General features: G+C 38.0%; 1 long non-coding RNA gene and 2 pseudogenes across 1 annotated transcript; 1 reads left to right on the forward strand and 2 right to left on the reverse strand.

Moving 5' to 3' along the window:
• Positions 1-679: 679 nt before the first annotated feature.
• Positions 680-1303, reverse strand: LOC120592802 (nicotinamide riboside kinase 1-like; annotated as a pseudogene).
• A 3036-nt stretch (positions 1304-4339) lies between these two features.
• LOC120592803 (uncharacterized) lies at positions 4340-4458 on the forward strand (annotated as a pseudogene).
• A 3727-nt stretch (positions 4459-8185) lies between these two features.
• LOC120592796 (uncharacterized) lies at positions 8186-9361 on the reverse strand. Its single transcript, XR_005650207.1, has 3 exons — positions 9066-9361; positions 8912-8982; positions 8186-8361 (listed from the first exon to the last, which is right to left on the reverse strand). It is a non-coding gene; the product is annotated as an uncharacterized LOC120592796 (long non-coding RNA).
• Positions 9362-9839: the final 478 nt, after the last annotated feature.

The following is a 9839-nucleotide window of genomic DNA, read 5'->3' on the forward strand; positions in this document are numbered from 1 at the left end:
TCCAACACTGCACGTTGAAGCCATTGCAGATCAGCCCTGCTGGATGAGATCTCTCTGCCCTTGAACCCACAAAGCAGTCTATGCATTGTTCTATAGGCATTTTCATACCAGCTTAATTCCCTTTACTCTTAATTCCCTTGTTCTGTGCTCCCATAACCCCCTGTGCTCAGTTGTTTGTTTGTTTTACTGTAGAGAATTGTTGATTTATTTAATATGACTGCTACTCCTGGTTATGCCATTATATGCAAGAAATGGGGGCATTGGTATGTGATGGTAACCTATATTTTTGGCCTACAAAACTAATCTATGGATAAAACACTAACTCTAAGAAATATAGTCCAATTTTATAGATTTCTAGGCATCTTTAGACAAGTGTAGTGCAATGCAGAAATATGGGTATCACTACTACATTTTATATAAAAACGAAGTATTAATAAATTTTAGAAAGTAGTAAATTCACCTGTCCCTCAAAATATAAGTATTCAATTGTTATAAAGCCATAGTAAATGGCTTGTAAAATATAATCTTTACATTATTATGCTGTTATATAGCTTATAAAATTTTCACAAGGCTTTTTTGGGACTACAGTCAATGATAAACAATAAACAATAGTGGTCCTACGCTCTAAATAACAATCACTAGACAAAGTAGACACCCTCTCATGTGTGCACAAATGTACCTACTGACATTTTTGCTTTGCTAGTTCTTGTCTTAGATATTCATACACTTGTGAAAAGAGGCTTTCTTCAGATTTTACTCCATCTGGGTAAACAATTTCCCATATGATGTCCTCCATTTCTCCTCTGTGCTTTAGATACATGGGCCACATGTGGCCATCGAAGTAGTCTAGGATATCTGAGGGCTTGCAGACCCCTGTAATACTACTACTTCTCCTCTTAGGTTCCTCATATGGAATCGTCAGAAAGTAGCTTCTATTCCATATAGTATCAAGGGGCCTATAATTAAAGAAAAGGAAACCTTGGATGATTAATATGGGAATTTCCTCAGTGTTTCCCCAGTCTGTTGATATCAGAGAGCATTTGGGGCTTTCTATCCAGCAAGAAATGGTGGACATCATTATTTTTCATGGTAAGTGCTTCAAGCACCTCATACTGCATAAATCCATTTTTATCTGTATCTCAGACTCCAGTTTAAAGAAATCATCCTGAGGTATGACACTGCAGTTTGGGAGGTGTTTCTGCAAATTTTTAGTCAGTGTTGTCTTCCCACCATTTGTCACATCACTGATTCCAATGACAAACGTTTTCATAATTAGCTTTGAAAATCATGACTTCCTAAAATGTCCTGTGTCCAGGCTCCTCGTGGGGTATGTGTGTGTGTAGGGGAGGGTTCGGATGGAAGAGCCTAATAGAGAGAGGATTGTTTCTTGGCATCTTCTCAGTTTATCCAGAATATTCTAAATTCAGTGCAATTGATTAAGGCTCGGTTCCACTTTCACTAACAAACCAGGAGCCAGTTCAAGCACTCCCAAGCAAAGATGCTGATGCATAGCCAAGCACTCTCCTGTTATTAACCCACTGTAGCACTACAGCTCAGTACCGCTAACCTAACCAAGAGACCCACAGCCCCTTCCTCAGCACCCCTGCTGGGTCAGAGGCGGCCCTGGTAGAAGTCGCCAAATCGGTTCCGCCCAGGCCAGATGCTGTGCCCAGCTCAAAGTGCCCTTGGGAGGGACAGGGCTGGACTCTGGTAAGCAGGCCCCATGCTCTCCTGCAGGGTCTGGCCCTTTTTAGTGGAGGGGGAGGGGCACCCAGTCAGGCAGCCAGCATGGGAGCTGGAGGTGTCCTGGCTTACTTCTGGGTGGTTTTGCCTCCACTGCGCTCAGTTTTCTCAGCCCTTATTGTCCTGTTGTCATAGATCAGCTTTCACTCTATGATTGTGAGCTCCTGGGGGACTGGGATATTGTTTGATTCATCTTCTTGTGTTCAATGGCATGGAATACAGTCATTGCTCCAAAAAATGTTGGATGAATGAATAGATGGATGAGTGAATGCTAACTAACAGAATGCCTTGGATATACCAGTTGCCAAACAATAATGGATTGAATTGTCTTCACCCAAATCTCATCTCTTCTCATCCTATCCCAGTGGGGGCTAAAGGTATTCTTCATTCTGCCTCAAGCTATTATTTCCACTCATGCTCTAGATTCCATCCCATCCTGCCTCCCCAGGTGCCTCATTCTATCAATTACTTCCTCTCTCCAGAATCTCTAGCTGCCCCTCTTCTTTGACTGGCCCCTTTCCCTGCAGTAACAAACATGCTCAGTTCTCCCTTCCCATTCTAAAAATAAACATCTTCAACTGGATGCGTCTCCTCCTATTCCTTTTCCTCCATCTTATAGTATAAAGATGAGCTTCACCGTAGAGTTATCCAGCTGGACCATTTTGAGGGACTCTTCATTGTCAATATCCTTAGATATTTTTCTCTTGGGTTGGACAAATGGCTCACAAAAGACTCTTGCAGCAGCCAGAATTTTAGGGTCAGGTAGAGTCAGAGAAGCCTGGGAGTTTATAGCTTTCAAGATACATATCTCCACTTAACCCCTCTGTTTTCAATATGATGCTCCAGCCTTCCGTTGGGTTTGGGGACTCCCAGTCTAGAGACCCTCTGCTTTACCCTCTCCAGGGAACAATTCTCCAGATCTATCAGGTCAGGGAAAGGCCAGCCCCTCAGTACAGTCAGGCATCAGCTGCAGGAGGGGATTTGGAAATGAATCTACTTCAACAGTTTTTAAACAACCCTCATTATTTTGGCACCCATCCCCTTCACCTCCACTCCCAGAATTACTTTTTTCAGACTTTTAAGATCCTTCTGGGGGCGGGGGGCCGCAGGACAGTGGTAAATCAAGATGGTTTTTGGCTTTTCCTGCTTAGGGCTTAGGATTCCTAGTTTGTGGCCTTGGGTCTACTAAGTCAATTACTACTCATACATCTGCTTTTCGGTATTCAAAATTTACTTGTTGCCTCCTTTCCTGCTTTTCCAATCTTTCTAAATATCATTTTATAATAATTTCAGTAGGATTTGGGGAGGTAGTAAAATTAGATGTGGAAATATGTATTCCACCTTAACTAAACATCATGACGGGAATGGAGGTTTGCCTGCTTGCCTCATTCACCCTGTGCACCTTTGTTACCAAGACACTCTCCTTAAAATACTCCAGATACAACTAAAATACTCCAGACTGAGATTGTCTCATCATTCTCTGATCCATTCTGTGACCATTCTGCCTTTTCAACTCTCAGCCTCCCAACTGTAAACTCCAAACCAACTTCCCATTCATAAACCCTCAGGCCACGCTTGAAGTTCAGATGCCTTGCCAGCATGTCATTTGAAATTGACAGTGTGCGTAGTATGCGGCCCACCAGACAGTGAGTCTACAGGAATCATCTTGGATGCACTCTTTACTCAGATAGCAGCATTGCAAATGTGTTTAGTGCAAAGTCATGTTACAGGGAGGGGAATGGGGTGACCAACGCAAGTGTGTCAAGTGTGCATTGGAATTCACATTTCCTGTTCTATTCTGAGCTACCCATAACCCATGTGACCACTTTTATTTATAGTAGGTAGGGATCTTTCTGCAACTCTTATTTACCTCAAATATGTAAAATCATCATGGTTCTTTGGCGGTGTGTGATCATGTATATGCAAGACAGTGTCGTTCTCCAAAAGCAGGGTGGCATTCCATTTTAAAACACTAAATTTCCAAGGCTTTTTCATCCAAGTGTTATATGCAAACTGACTTAGCTCTTTTTTAAATTTAATTTTATTTATTTATTTTTACAATTCCAACAGTGATAACAAGAACCCTTCAGAGTAAAATCTCATTCTCAATCATTCAGCTTTGGGAAAATGCATCCTTTAGGCTGAAGTTGTATACTGTACTAATATTTGAGGATGAGATTTAAGGACATAGTCTGGGGGGAGATTTTTGTTTTGCATTTTTGGGGGGTATGTGGATAGTTATTACTATGACTTAAGTGCCTCAAAATGGGTGGAATTTGGGGGATATTCTTTTCTACTTCTATTTCAACAGTGTGGAAGCAATACGTAAGTAACTGCAGAATACGCCCACAGTTCCTGTGCTCTCACTTGGCTGCCGGGAAGGTCCTTTGGAGCCCTAAAAGCCTATTCCAATCTATTGAAAAAGTAGTAAGGGTGCATGCTCCTTTGTGATCTAAATGATAGAGAATTCAAAATAGCAGTCATGAGAAAATTCAATGAGATACAAGTAAACTCAGAAAGGCAGTTCAGTGAGCTCAAGAATAAAAATAATGAACAGAAGGAGTAAGTTACCAAAGAGATTGAAACTATAAAAAAGGTCTACAGCCATGCTACCCTGAACAAGCCCGATCTCGTCTGATCTTGGAAGCTAAGCTGGGTCGGGCCTGGTTAGTACTTGGATGGGAGACCGCCTAGGAAGACCAGGTGCTGTAGGCTTAAAAAAAAAAGTAAGGGATTGTAAGCTGACGAGGTCCTTGCAATCTGTGAAGTCAACCAAGGATTACCTCACCTTAAATAAATAAATAAATAAATAAATAAATAAATAAATAAAAGTAAGTAAATGTAAGTAAGTAAGTAAGTAAGTAAGTAAGTAAGTAAGGTAGTTTAAAAAAGAAAGAAAGAAACTATAAAAAAGATCCAAACAGAAATCTTGGAGCTGAAGAACTCAATAAATAAGAATGCATTCCAAAGAACTGGAAATAGAGCAGATCATATGAAAGAGAGAATAAACAAGCTCAAAGATAGACATCTAAAAATGATTCAGGTGCAAGAGGAAAGAAAACTAATTTTTTTTAAATTAAAGAATTCTATAACTACTGACTCCTCTAGAAAAGGCAACATAAGGACAATTGGTATCCCACAAGAAGAGAAGGAGAAGGGAACAGAGAGTTTATTCTAAGAAATAATTGATGAGAACTTCTTAAATCTAGGGAAGGAACTGGACATTCAAGTACAAGAAGCTAACAAAACACCTAATTATCTCAACACAGAAGACCTTCTCCCAGACACATTATATTAAAACAGTCACAATTTAATGATAAACAAAGAATTTTCAAGGCAACAAGGGAAAAAAGACAGTAACATACAAAAAAAATCAGATTGTCATCAGATTTCTCAGCAGAAACCTGATGGGCAAGAAGAGAGTGGAATGATATATTTAAAATATTAAAAGAAAGAAAACACTGACCAAGAATAATATGTACAGCAAAGTTATCCTTTGGATATGAAGTATAAAGACTTTTTCAGACAAATAAAAGCTGAGAGAATTTACTACCACAAGACCTGCATTAAAAGAAATGTTGAAAGGAGTTCTTCTACCAGAAACTAAAAGACAAAATATACAAAACTTTGAGTAAGGTGACAGACAGACAGAAGCAGAAAATCACAAATCTCTTTGAGAATAGCATGTGAAGCATTTAATTATAACATAATGAAATTTAAAGAACAATGAGTCAAGGAAAAAAATTAAATATTTTTAACTATGCAAAAATGAAAATAAAACATCAAAATTTGGAATTGCAGGTAGAACAATTTTAATTAGAGCAGAAATCAATAAAACTGAAAACAGGAAAGCAATAGAGAAAATCAATGAAACTAAAATCTGATTATTTGAATAGATCAATAAAATTGAAAAAAAAAAAAACCCTAGCCAGGCTAAGTAAGGAAATAAGACAAAAGAGAGGAGACACAAGATACCAATATGAGGACTAAAACAAGATATGTCATTACTGGCCCCACAGACATTAAAACAATAATATATGGAATGCTACAAACAGTCTATGTCCATACATTTGATAATTTAGATGACATGGACCAATTCCTTAAATGATAAAAAAAAAAAGAAAAAAGAAAAAAAAACACCTAAGTTAGGGAAAAGTAGATACCCTGAATAGTCCAACATCTACTGAAGAAGTTGAATTTGTAGTTAAAAACTTTTCAAAAAAGAAAACTCCAGGCCAGATGGTTTCACTCAGGAATTCTACCAAACATTTAAGTTAAACATAATACCAATTGAAAACAATCTCTTTCAGAAAATAGAAGACAGAATACTATCCTGCTCATTTTATGAAGCCAGCATTATCCTAATACAAAACCAGACAAAGATGTCCCCCATCCAAAAATAAAAACAAAAAACAAACAAAAACTACAGACCAGTCTCTCATGAACATAGATTCTCATGAACATAGATACAAACATTCTTAAAATTAAAAACGTCTGCTCTGCAAGAGATAAGCTAAATTCAGATAATGAAAAGACAAGCCACAGACTAGGAGAAAATATTTGTAAAAGACACATCTGCTAAAAGACTATTAAGCAAAATATACAAAGAACTGTTAAAACTTAACAATAAGAAAACAAACAACCTGACTAAAAGATGGACTGGACTTAGTGACTTGCTTACAAAGAATAGAATATATATAGGAGAGGCAACTTTACATAAACTGAGAAAACACTATCTTGGCCAGATGATGAAGGTTAACCTCACCACTAATAAGTTATGTTGATAGTATATAACACTGATGTGAAGTGATGAGAAGGGCACTTCACCTTTGCATTATTCTTCCCCATACCAATAACTCCAATCTAATGATAATAAAAATATCAGACAAACCCAAATAAAAGAGCATTCTACAAAATATCTGGCCTATACTTCAAAACTTCCAATGTCATGAGAAACAAGGAAAGAATGAGAACTGTCACAGATGAGAGGACACTACAGATAAATGGTGACTAAATGTGATGTCATTTTTTGGAAGGGATCCTGGAACAGAAAGAGGACACTAGTGAGGAAAACATGGTGACCTCCAAGTCTGGAATTTAGCTAATAGTAATGTAATAATGTGGATTTCTTATTTTTTCAAATGTACCATGGTAATGTAAGATGTTAATGGTAAGAAAAACTGGGTGAGGAGAATGTGAGAACTCTCTATACTATCTTTGCAACCTTTCCAAAAATCTGAAGTTATTCCAAAATAGAAATTTCTTTTAAAAAATCAATTGTATTTCTATATAACAGTATGACCATTTCAAAAATAAAATTAAAATTTTTTTATTCATAATAGCATTAAAAAAATAAAACACCTAGGAATAAATTTATCAAAAGGAATATAAGATGTGTGCTTTCCTCAATATTACTGAGGAAAGACAAAGAAGATCTAAATAAATAGATAGGCATTTCATGTTCATGGATTTTAAATGCATTCCTTATTATAATTCCAGCAGGGTTTTTTTGGCAGAAATTTACAAGTTGATCCTAAAATTTATCTGGAAATGCAAAGATCCAGAATAGCCAAAACAGTATTAAAAAATAAGAAGAAAGTGGAAGAACATTCACTTCCTAATTTCAAAACTTATTATAAAGCAATTATCAAGTATAGTATCAGCATCAGGATACACATATAGATCAATGAAACAGAATATAAAATCCAGAATTAAACCCTTATGTTGATGGTCAATTTAGACTTCATAAAAATTCAAAACCTTTGCCCTTCAAAAGATACTATTAAGAAAATTAAAAGACAAGCCATAGACCGGGAGAAAATGATTGTAAAGCATATACTGATAAGGGTCTAGTATGCAGAAGAACTCTTACAACTCAAAAACAAAAAGATAAACAACTCAATTTAAAATGAGCAAAGGACATGAGTAGATATTTCTCCAAATCAGATATACAAATGGCTAATAAGCACATAAAAATATATTCAACTTCATTAGTCATTAAAGAGAAGCAAATCAAAACCAGAATGAGATATCAGTTCAGACCCACTAGGATAGCTGTAATTTTTTTTTAAAGAAAACTAAAACAGAAAATAACAAGTATTGACAAGGATGTGGAGAATTTGGAACTCTCATATATTGCTAGTGGGAATGTAAAATGGTACAGCCACTGTATAAAACAGTTTAGCAGTTACTCAAAAAGTTCAACATAGAATTATTATATGACCCAGCAATTCAACACCTAGGTATATAATCAAACGAACTGAAAATAGGTATGCAAACAAAAACTTGCCTACCAGTGTTCATAGCACTACTATTCACAGTAGCCAAAAGATGGAAGAAAAAAAAACATAAATAACCATCAACTGGTGAATGAATAAACAAAGTGTGGTAGTATGTGCATACAGTGGAACATTGTTCACACATCAAAAATAAAGAGGTCCTGATACATACTACGGCATGGAGGAACCTTGAAAACATCATGATAAGTAAAAGAAGCAAGTCACAAAAGACCGCATAGTGTATGATTCCATTTTTAGGAAATGTCCAGAATGGGCAAATCCATAGGCACAGAAAGCAGATTAGTTGTTTCCAGGAGCCAGGGATGGTAACGGGGATTAACTGCAATTGGGTGAGAGAGAGATGTCATTGAGGTGATGGAAATGCCTAAAGTTGAATTATAGTGATGGTTACACCACTCAATAAATTTACTAAAAATCCTTGAAGTGTACACTTAAAACAAGTCAGTTTTATAGCATGTAAATTATATCTCAATACAAAATTTTAAAAACGCCCTGGAAAGCAGAGGGAAAAAAAACATCTGTGGACAGTTTATTAGGGATCCTACGGAGCTCGTTAGGCTGCTGTGTGTTGTTGCTACTGCCGCCATGGTGATGGTAGGAGTGGTGGTTTTCCCATGAGGGCTGAGGGTCAAGCAATGATTCCGGTCTTTTAAATAAAGACTTAAAGCTTCTATAAAAAGGAATGTTTCTGGCTTGAAATTTGGAGTAGCAGTGCCGGGGCACAAACAGAAGTGGGTGGGTTTGGAAAATATTCGGGATGCAAAAGTGATGAGATTTTGTACTGATTAGATACAGGGAACAGGGAAGAGGGAGGAGGCCTCAGACTTGGCATGCTTAAAGCTGATTTCCTGTTGTCCTCCCAAACTTACTGTCCCCTTGTGCTCTAATCTCAGTGAGGAGATCAGCATCCTGGCACGGAGTAAGCATTCATTGATTGTCTCTGGAGTGAAAGAATGAATGAACAGAGTGAAAACCTGACCAAAGCATTCACCAGGTCCTGCCAAACAGCCAGTCTAAACTCACCCTCAGGGCTGGCTCAGCAGATGTCTATTACAATGTCCCCCTCGCTTTATCGGCCCTTTGGGAAATCATCAGGTTCCACACCTTCATCTCAGCGGCGCCTTGCCTAGAACCTGCAGGTGTGGCACAGACGGGGTTTTGCCAAGAGCCTCTTACCGTGTCCATTCTTTACGTGAGGTCAATGGCAGGTGCGTGTACAGCCCATATGAGCATGGGGGGCATTTGGTGTTGTAGAAAGAGGGTCACAAAGGTGGCCAACTGGTGGATGTATGTTCACTTTGGCTCCAGTCAGAAGGAGAATCTTTTTTACTAAAGAGATTTATTAATCCAGGGCCCCCCTCTCTCTTCCTGCAGGCAGAAAACACAACTGCCAGAAACACTAAGTCACCGAGTGATCAGTTTGGATATATTACTGCTGTCCCCAGGGTTGACAAGCAGAGATACACAACTGCTTGTGGTTCCTAATACAGATGCCAAAACAAGGAAGTGATCCATTCCTGTCCACACTTCCCATAAATAAAGTATGAGGCGGGGCACCCAAGAGACATCCCCAGACTCAGCCAACCCAATGAACATTCCCTGGTTAGGAAGAGAAGTGAAATTTGCAACCCAGAAGGGAAATTTCACTATATAAGCAATAGAATTAGGGGTGGAGACATTTGATCAACTATACTTTTTTAAACCCCATTTTAGTCAGTATCATTAGGAAAACATCCTTTTCAATGATAAAACCCGTCATTTCTGGCCCTTTTCCTGGAAGAGCTTTTTGCTGCTGTC

This window comes from Pteropus medius, unplaced genomic scaffold, assembly GCF_902729225.1.
Source record: "Pteropus medius unplaced genomic scaffold, Ma_sr-lr_union100, whole genome shotgun sequence".
Lineage (NCBI taxonomy): Eukaryota > Metazoa > Chordata > Mammalia > Chiroptera > Pteropodidae > Pteropus > Pteropus medius.